Genomic DNA, 10,854 nt, shown 5'->3' with positions numbered 1-10,854 from the left:
TTTTGCTCATCCTGACTCCCCAGTTTCCTCTGTTTGACTGACTACATTCGTAGGGACCTGAATAAAATGGCTTCTCTTGACCTTCTGTCCTGGTTGCTGGTACCTGGATTTTTTTTTTTTTTAATCCTCACCCGAGACTATGTTTGTTTTGTAAATATGTTTTTATTGATTTTAGAGAGTAAGGGAGAGGGATAGAGAAGCATTGATCGGCTGCCTCCTGCTCGCCCCTCCTGGGGATCCCGCAGCCCAGCCTGGGAACCAGCTGGTGGCCTGGCTTTTTGGGTGGAGGTGACACCGCCAAGCGCACGGCCGGCGGAGGAGGTGGTTTCATTGATTTGAGGGGAGAGAGGATCGGTGGCCTCCCGTGTGCGCCCAGACCAGGGATCAGACCTCCGCCCTGCTGTGTGCCCTGCCTGGGAAGCGGACCGCCTCTCGGTGCACCGGGCGAGGCCCCCACCAGCGGCCAGCGGCCAGGGCTGTGCCTGGACTCACGCCCCGTATTCTGACCCCATGCCCTGCTCGTTCTGAGTTCCCACGGCTCTCACCTTTTCTTTTTTTAAAATATATTTTATTGATTTTTCACATAGAGAAAGGAGGGAGAGAGATAGTTAGAAACATCGATGAGAGAGAAACATCGATCAGCTGCCTCCTGCACATCCCCCACTGGGGATGTGCCCGCAACCCAGGTACATGCCCTTGACCGGAATCGAACCTGGGACCCTTCAGTCCGCAGGCCGACGCTCTATCCACTGAGCCAAACCGGTTTTGGCGGCTCTCACCTTTTCACCCCTTATTCTTATTCCTTTGCCCAGGTGGTCTCCTGTGCCTGGAATAATGGCTGCCTCTCCTCTGACTAGTCAGTTTTTATCCATTCTTCACCTGTTTGAGTCAACACGGACCCCTTCCTTCTCTGTTCTCCTCTCAGCATGAGCTGCATGCTTACTCAGGGAAGCAGCACTGAACTCGACCTTCATTGTTTACATATTTAGTAATTTCACACTAGTGAGTGGTTGGAAATCAGAGATCATATCTTTTAAACTTCTTTTTCCATTCAGAATCTTTTTTTTTTTCATTCTTACTGCACCAGCTGGCATAATTGTAGACATTTAGTAAACACTGGTGGGGAAAAAAGCAATTTATAATTAAATGAGTGATTTTTTTTTTTCCTGGCTAAGACATGAATTTGGAAACTCAGATCCCATGACAAGAATTTACCTTCTATAGCAACTAACAGTTGATAAATACTTACTGCGCAGGGACTGTTATGAACACTTTACATATATTTACTTATTTAATCTCCACAGTAGTGAGTAGGTACGATTACCCTCATTTTATAGATGAGATTTAAAGAACAGAGTCGTAATTTTACTAAAGTTATACAGCTAATAAGAGAGAGAGACCTGGGATTTGAACTCAGAGAAATCTAGCTCCTTCGCCCAAGTTCTTTTTTTTTTTTTTTTTTTTTATATATTTTATTGATTTTCTACAGAGAGGAAGGGAGAGAGACAGAGAGTTAGAAACATCGATGAGAGAGAAACATCGACCAGCCGCCCCCTGCACATCTCCTACTGGGGATGTGCCCGCAACCCAGGTACATGCCCTTGACCGGAATCGAACCCGGGACCCTTCAGTCCGCAGGCCGACGCTCCATCCACTGAGCCAAACCGGTTTCGGCCCAAGTTCTTAATCACTATTCCTCACTGGCTCAAAGAGCACAGCTCTTAAAAATATTATTACCTGATTTCATCCTCACAACAGTCCATGAGATAGATGGCCTGAATACTTCCAAAATATCAATGCAAGGAAATCACACACAAAGGTGACTGTTACAAATTAAAGGACAAAAAGAGACATTACTAAATGTAAAGTAGGATTCTTACTGGAATCTGGGTCAGAAAAAAAACAAACACCTATAGTGGACATTACCAGGATAATTGGGCAAAATTGAATATGATAAATAAAATATGTGAAGTTAGATAATCTGACTGTATCAGTGTTAAACAGGCAGATTATTGGCATCTCCATTTACAAGAGACAGAATCAGAGAGTTTACTGCAAGTTCTCATAGCTAACAGGTGGCAGACTTGAAACCCAAGCCAGCTGTCTTTTTCAGCCCCCACATTTCAGCACTGGTGGTCAGTCCGTCCTCCTCCATACACTTGTTGGTTCTCAAAGTCTAGGATGTTCTGATAGGATCTGGTTCTCAGCAGAAAGACCTTTACTGTTATTTTCACTCTAGCAGCACACTAGCTTATATTTTAGGCAACTCAGACAGCAGATTTCCCTGTTACATGAAAATGAGGTGGCAGTATTTATATTCTTTTTTTTAAAAAAGAGTTTCTTATTTATTTATTTATTTATTTATTTATGTATGTATGTATGTATGTATGTATGTATGTCTGATTTCAGAGAGGAAGGGAGAGGTAGCGAGAGATAGAAACATCAATGATGACAGAGAATCATTGATCAGCTGCCTTCTGCACACCCCCTACTAGGGATTGAGCCTGCAACCTGGGCATGTGCCCTTGGCCAGAGTCAAACCCGGGCCCTTCAGTCCACAGGCCAACACTCTATCCAGTGAGCCAAACTGGCTAGGGCTAGTATTTATATTCTTAAGGGTTATAGAATCTGTGTTTCCTTTCCTATGACTCCCATTAATTTTTTTGTTATTGTTAATCCTTACCCAAGGATATTTTTCCCATTGATTTTTAGAGGGAGTGGAAGGGGATGAGGGAGGGGAAGAGAGAGAGAGAGAGAGAGAGAGAGAGAGAGAGAGAGAGAGAGAGAAATCCATGAGAGAGACACATTGATTGGTTGCCTCCCACACAGCCCCAACTGGGGCCGGGATCGAACCTACAATCCAGGTGTCCTTGACGGGAAATTGAACCCGCAACTCTTTAGTGTGTGGACCAATCTAACCACCGACCAATACAGGCCAGGGCTCCATTAATTTTTTAAAAAATATAAACAGGAAATCACTAGGGAAATATTAACTTTTGATAGTAATATACTAGGACAGCTCATGTTCTCAAGTGTACAAGTGATTATTTTCATAAACTTTAGGGATAAAGGATAAACAGAATTGTTAACAACAATTATTATAATCAGCATTTATTGAGGGTTTATATTTAATCAATTCTATGAAATTATTATTAAACTGTATCTTTTATTAATGAGAAAACTGAAACTCAGAGAGGGAAGGGGACTTACCTCAAAATAATCGAACTGATTAAATGGTGGAGTCAGAACTTGAATCCAGGTCCACTGACTCCAGAACTAGTCTCTGCCTAAATTGAAATCTGCTCTGTCTTGCTGTTTTATCCTCTTTTGCTCTCTTGTTCTGAGTTCATGAAAGTCAAGCTGTCTTTCTTCTGATGATCAATAGAATGTTCATAACCCCCATACAACATCTCCTGCAATATATTTTAAGTTAGGAGTCCATTTATACAAAGATCAGAGTTAAGTTGGAAAGGCCATTTCTTTTAAAGTTTCTTTTATTTCCCAAATGATCATTGGGGAATCTTTGGTAGAAATTTGAATAAAGCATTTTTGTGCTATTAGGTAATGAGAATAGGGAGAAGATGCACCTTAATCACCTAAAAAGTTACAATTTTGAACTCTAAAACATTTGAGTTTCAAATATTAAGTTTTACAGGTGACTTGATTAAGGAAAAGCTGCTTATTTGGCTTTGAATAAAACAGAACTCTTTGCCCTGGCTGGTTTGGCTCAGTGGATAGAGCGTTGGCCTGCGGACTGAAGGGTCCCAGGTTCGATTCCGGTCAAGGGCATGTACCTTGGTTGTGGGCACATCCCCAGTAGGAGGTGTGCAGGAAGCAGCTGATCGATGTTTCTCTCTCATCAATGTTTCTAGTTCTCTATCCCTCTCTCTTCCTCTCTGTAAAAAACATCAATAATATATATATTTTTTTAAATTAAAACAAAAAACAGATCTCTTTATTTTAAGTTGTTTCTGTTCAGTGATATCCAAGGGACCTCCATACAGTGACACATACGGGGAGAAACTAGACTGTCTGGCATAGGGCGGGAATGTGAGGGCGGCTTTCTCGCAGAGGTGCTCGCAGCGATCATTGTTCCTGCATGGGGGTGCAGGAAACTCAGGGACCTGCCCGGTGCAGGGCTGACTGGCAGCCATTGCTGTTTGCTCCGCCCTGGTGATTCCCAGAGACCTTGCCCCACCCAATTTACAACCCCACCCAAACTGTGCACCGGCTTTTGCATAAGAATGGCCTGTCCTCTCTCAGCCTAAAACCTCTCAAACTGCAGCTGGGTCAGAGAGCCCCAAAGCTTCTAAAAGAAGGTCCAAGGCCGGCAGCAACAGCCTGCCTTGCTTCACAGCTGGGCTTCATCTGGGCACTTCCAAAAGAGGAGGAATCTGCAGATCTCTCTGTAGCTCCTGCTGGGTGGCCCCAGACAGTGGCTGAACTTGCACCTCCTTGGAGATCCAAGAGCCAGTGTACCCAGTGGTCAGAGTGAGACCATACTGGATTACAACTCTTCACATCCATAAGAGACACACTGAAGGGGCAGATTCAGTGAGCACCAAAGCCCCACTGAAGCAAGTCCTGCCCCATAAGGGTGTCTCCTGAACAAAAGATCTTCCAGTGTAAACACTGGTCATTACAGCCAATTGGCCTGGAGGTCAATTCCTCCCAGTGATACCATTACAGCCAATTGGACTGGAGGTCAATTCCTCCCAGTGATACCAACAGCAATCAAGGGTTAACTACAACAATATAACTGGGGAGGCTGAGCCACTGGGCCCTATAGGACACCTATCACACAGGGCCACTCGATCAACTCAAGGAGACTTAGCAGCTACCCAGTACATAGAAACAAACACAGGGAAGCAACCAAAATGCGGAGACAAAGAAACAAGTCACAAATGAAAGAAATGGATGAAAGCAAAATACTGGATATAGAGTTCAAAACCACGGTTATAAGGTTACTCAAGAAACTTCCGAGAAATTTAGTGAGACCTCAAGGACATGAAAAAGGACCAATCAGAAATTAAGCATACACTGACTGAAATAAAGAATGATATACAGAGATCCAACAGCAGACTAGAGGATCCCAAGAATCAAGGCAAAGATTTGAAATATGAAGAAGCAAAAAACACCCAACTGGAAAGAAAAAAGAATCCAAAAATATGAAGATAGTGTAAGGAGCCTCTGGAACAACTTCAAGCATACCAACATCTGAATTATGGGGGTGCCAGAAGAAGAGAGAGAGAGCTAGATATTGAAAACCTATTTGAAGAAATAATGACAGAAAACTTCCCCTACCTGGTGAAAGAAATAGACTTAGAGAATCCCAAACAAGAGGAACCCAAAGAGAACCACACCAAGACACATCATAATTAAAATGTCAAAAGCAAAAGACAAAGAGAGCCCTAACCGGTTTGGCTCAGTGGATAGAGCGTCGGCCTGTGGACTGAAAGGTACCAGGTTCGATTCCGGTCAAGGGCATGCACATCCTTGGTTGCGTGCACATCCCCAGTAGGGGGTGTGCAGGAGGCAGCTGGTCGATGTTTCTCTCTCATCCTATGTTTCTAACTCTCTATCCCTCTCTCTTCCTCTCTGTAAAAAATCAATAAAATATATTAAAAAAAAAAAGACAAAGAGAGAATCTTAAAAGCAGCAAGAGAAAAACAGTTAGTTACCTACAAGGGAGTACCCATTCGACTGTCAGCTGATTTCTCAACAGAAACTATGCAGGCCAGAAGGGAGTGGCAAGAAATATACAAAGTGATGAATAGCAAGAACATACAACCAAGATTACTTTACCCACCAAAGCTATCATTCAGAATTGAAGGTCAGAAAGAGCTTCACAGACAAGAAAAAGCTAAAGGAGTTCATCACCACCAAACCAGTATTATATGAAATGTTGAAGGGTATTCTCTAAGAAGAGGAAGAAGAAGAAAAAGGTAAAGATAAAAAATTATGAACAACAAAGTGACAACAAATACATATCTATCAACAAGTGAACCTAAAAATCAAATGAATAAAAAAACTGATGAACAGAACAGACTGGTGGATGTAATAGAATCAGGGGCATGGAAAGGGAGCAGACTGACAATCCTCAGGGGGAAGGGGTTGTGGGGGGTGCGGGAAAAGATTGGACAAAGAGCTTACACCTATGGACAAGGTCAATGGGCAGGGCGAAGGCCTGGAGTGGGGTGGGAACCGGATGGAGGGGAGCTATGGGGGGAAAAAAGAGGAACATCTGTAATAATGTGAACAATAAAGATTTTTTAAAAAGAGAAAGAAATTATATTAACAGCTGGAAAGTTTTTCTTTAAAAACCAGTAAAATACAATGAATACAAAAACATTAAAATGCAAAAAAATTAAAAAAAATTAAAGATAGATAAATGCAAAAAAGTTGGAGGAGGTGGAAGACAAAGAACAGGAAGAGAAGAAAGATAATTTGCCAGCCAATATATGTAGATGAAATGACAGAATTTGAAAAACCAACATTTGACAACCACTAATGTAAAAGTTGATTCAAAAGGAGCATCAATATAGATGCTAAAACCAATGGGTGAAAAATTGTGGGAGAACAGGATATTCATATGATCTCAAATAATCAATCTACTTATTATTAGTTTACCAACTAATTACAAAGGGCAAGCATACCTTTACAATAGAGAAACAAAATACTGAAATAAAGAATGATATACAGAGATCCAAAGTTAGCAGGCAAACTTTGCATCACCAGTAATGTAATGAACTGACACTATGTGCATCCTGATGTGGTGCAGTTGAAAGGTTGAATATCACCTAGGTAATATTCTTTTTAAATTTTATTTATTTATTTTAAAATATATTTTTATTGATTTTGAGAGGAAGGGAGAGGGAGAGAGAGATAGATACATCAACAATGATAGAGAATCTTTTTTTTTTAAATATATTTTATTGATTTTTTACAGAGAGGAAGGGAGAGGGATAGAGAGTTAGAAACATCGATGTGAGAGAAACATCGACCAGCTGCCTCCTGCACACCCCCTACTGAGGATGTGTATGCAACCAAGGTACATGCCCTTGACTGGAATCGAACCTGGTACCTTTCAGTTTGCAGGCCGACGCTCTATCCACTGAGCCAAACTGGTTAGGGCATGATAGAGAATCTTAATCAGCTGCCTCCTGCACACCCCACACTGGGGGATCGAGCCCGAAACCTGGGCATGTGCCCTGCCAACCTGGAATCAAACTGTGACCTCCTGGCTCATAGGTCGATGCTCAACCACTGGGCCATGCCGGCCGGCCGGGACTCACCTAGGTAATATTCTTGCTAAAAATGTCTCACCTGAATCTCATCATGAAGAAAGAATCAGACAATCCAGACTGCACAATGTGAATGATGGCCTGGAATCTACAAAGCATAAATGTCATAAAAGACACACACACAAATATGAGGGCCAGTTCTAAATTAAAGAAAACTAAAAAGACATTACAATTAAATGTGATGTACAAATCTTGATTGAAATCTGGACGGGGGCGGGGGAGGGGAAGCTATACTGGATATTATTGGGGCAGTTGGGAATTTGAATATGGACTGGATATTAGATAATATAATTATATTAATATAAAAGTTATTGGTGTAATAATGGCATTGTGGTTTTGAAAGAGAATATCTTAGATTTTAGGAGACGCATTTAGAGGTAAAATGTCATGATCTCTGTAACTTATTTCCAAAAGATTCAGTAAAAATAAATATCTATATAGTATATAAAAGGCTAAGCGACTGGCCAACCAGCCAGTGGGTAGCTATGGCGTGCACTGACCACCAAGGGGCAGACGCTCAATGCAGGAGCTGCCAAGCAACAGCAACTTTGCAGAGTGCCCTCTTGCATTCTAGGACCCTTGGGGGATGTCCAACTGCCGTTTTTGGCCCAATTCCCCGCAGGCTAGGCCCGCTCTCTCTGCAGATGCCTTTCAAGCTTTGATGACGCCCCAGGTGTGGCTGGCTGGGGAGGAACCATGGGAGGTTGGCTCCAGGGTGTGTCCAGCCCATCTTGCCCAGTCCCGCCCCACGGCTACCTTCTAATTAATTTACTTTCAATGTGCATGAATATGTGCACCAGCCATCCAGTAAAAATAAATATCTGTATATATAAAAGGCTAATATGCTGTGTCCAACCATCTGACCTGTTGGTATGATGCGCACTGACCACCAGGGGGCAGATGCTTAACGCAGGAGCTGCCGAGTTGCAGTGACTTGGCAGCAGCAGTTCTTGGGTGATACACCCTGAAACCAGAGAGGAGGGAGCCCAATTTCTCACAGGGCAACGTGATTCCACCTTCAGCCGTGGGTTACGTTGTTGCTGGGGCACTGTCGGCCCAGAATCTGGTTTACGGCACACTTGCGTTTGTGTTACGCACCCTGTTTGACAACTTTGCAGAGTGCCCTCTCGCACTCCGGGACCCCTTGGGGGATGTCAGAGAGCTGGTTTTGGCCCAATCCCTGCAGGCCAGGCCGAGGGACCCCACCTGCTGGAGGGACCCCACAGACACTGGGGAGGGAACGTGGGAGGTTGGCTCCAGGGTATGTCCAGCCCATCTCACTCAGTCCCACCCCACCGGCCACCTTCTAATTAATTTCCTTTCAATGTGCATGAACCCATGCATCAGGTCACTAGTTAACACATTTTGTACCGCTCAGGAGTTTTCTCGTGTTTCCGCGCCATCTGTTAAGGACCGCTCACGAGTGTTCTCGTTTTTCACGCCCATGGAAAAAGGAGCGAATCTAGATACTTATGTAAATTTTGTTTGGTCCCTCTTCATAGAGGAAAATGTTTTACGCAGTACCATACGTTAAAAAAGTACTAGGAATTTTAATTGTTTAATTGTTTTTGTAAATAAAAATGTTATAATTATTGAAAAACAACACCTAAAGTGCATTATGATGATTTAAATAATGTGCAGTTTGCCCAAAAACATGCAGTCCCTGGCGTATGTCTTAGAGATTTCTATGCGGTACACAATGTGTTAATAAATAAATGGATAAGAAAAAAAAATATAAATAAATAAATAAATAAATAAATGGGTATATAGAGAGATAAAGCAAATGTAGCAAAATGATATGTTAGTGAACCTATATGAAGGATATATGGGTATTTGTTGTACTATTTTTAAACTTTTCTGAAGTTTGAAACATTTCAAAATTAAAATATAAATAAATAACATGTTTTGTTTTAACTATTTAGATTCAGCCCTTTTTTGAGACAAGGAAATGGTCTCGTGGACTCTGGGTTTCCTTAATTGATTTTAGGACTCCATTATAATGCTTCAGAAAATTCCCAAGTGCATGTTAATAAACACCGCCTAGGATATCAAAGCATTTCCAGGGACCAGAGTTGGGTAGTGGCTAAGCCTCTGTCCAGGGATCTAAGACAAAACAAACAAAATATGCTAGGGGAGATAACCTACAGAGCTACCCCTAGAGTCAGTTTTTCAGAGGCTAACCATATTTTGTATGAGACTAATCCTGCCATTTGAAGAGAAAGATACCAGGAACGGGTAGAACTTCTTCTTAAAACCACTTTCTATGATACCTAATTATCTTCACTTATAAGGAGGGGTGGCATAACACTAAAAAAATTGCTTTCTTAAAGCAAGCAATTTTAATTTGTCCTAATTTTAAAAATTAATCTGTTTTATAGTATTTTTAAGAATAGCAAATGGCCTCTTGAACTTCAACAGTAATATGGAGTCAGCCCTAGCTGGTTTGGCTCAGTGGATAGAGCATCGGCCTGAGGACTGAAGGGTCCTGGATTTGATTCTGGTCAAGGGCGTGTACCTTGGTTGCAGGCTCCTCTCCTGTCTGGGACCTGGTCAGGCTCATGCAGGAGGCAACCAATCAATGTGTTTCACTCCATCGATGTTTCTCTCTGTCTTTCCTTCTCTCTTCCACTCTCCCTAAAAATCAATGGAAAAATATCCTTGGGTGAGGATTAACAAAAATAATAAATAAATAAATAAAAAAGATACAACTCAGAAACAATCAAATAGAAGAAATGCATGGGGCAAAGTCTGGGAGGGAGAAGGGTCACCCCTGCCCGCTCTAGGGTCACCACCCTAGCACCCCAGAGTGTTCCCCACCTCCCCCCAAAATAATATGGAGTCACAATATTGAGAAAGGTAAGAATCAGTCATAAGGACACCAAAGTGAAATCATTCATTCATTCATTTGTTCTTTAAAGTGCATCTATTATATTATTTCTACCGAGTAGGCTGCACCATGTCAGACATTGGGGAACAAAGTACAATATAGTAAGTGTTTAACTGAAAAGTAAGACAGACATATCATGAAACAACCAGAGACCCTACACAGATGCTCTTTAAATATAACATGCCTAAGGCTGTTTAAATGAGATGTGGAACATTGCTACCCTAGTCAAGGACAACACTTGGGCTCTGTTGGCTTAAGGCTGACCCATCTTTATGCACATTGTTTCTCTTTGGGAGGTACTTAGAGATATGGGACTATGCTTAATCTGTTGTTCTAGTTTAAAATGCTCTATTACTCTCTTTTCTAAAGGTTAAGCTGTGAGTATTCTATTGTGTAAATGTACCACAGCTTTTTTATCCACTCATCTGCTCATGAACAAAATAGATCCAGATACATAGACCCATGGAACAGACTTTTGAATTTCAGAGGGAAGGCAGGGGTGGGGATGGGTGGGTGGGGAGAAATTCCCCGGGAAATTTATATGCATCCTAGGGGCCCGGGGAACGACATTCATGCCCGGGGGGGGGGGGGGGGGCCCTCAGCCTGGCCTGGGCCCTCTCATGGGGAGTGAGCCTAAGCCAGAATCGGGACTTCCCCCAGGGG

Source organism: Myotis lucifugus, unplaced genomic scaffold (assembly GCF_000147115.1).
Source record: "Myotis lucifugus unplaced genomic scaffold, Myoluc2.0 scaffold_297, whole genome shotgun sequence".
In the NCBI taxonomy this organism is placed as follows: Eukaryota; Metazoa; Chordata; class Mammalia; order Chiroptera; family Vespertilionidae; genus Myotis; species Myotis lucifugus.
Note: the sequence above shows the minus strand (reverse complement) of the source record.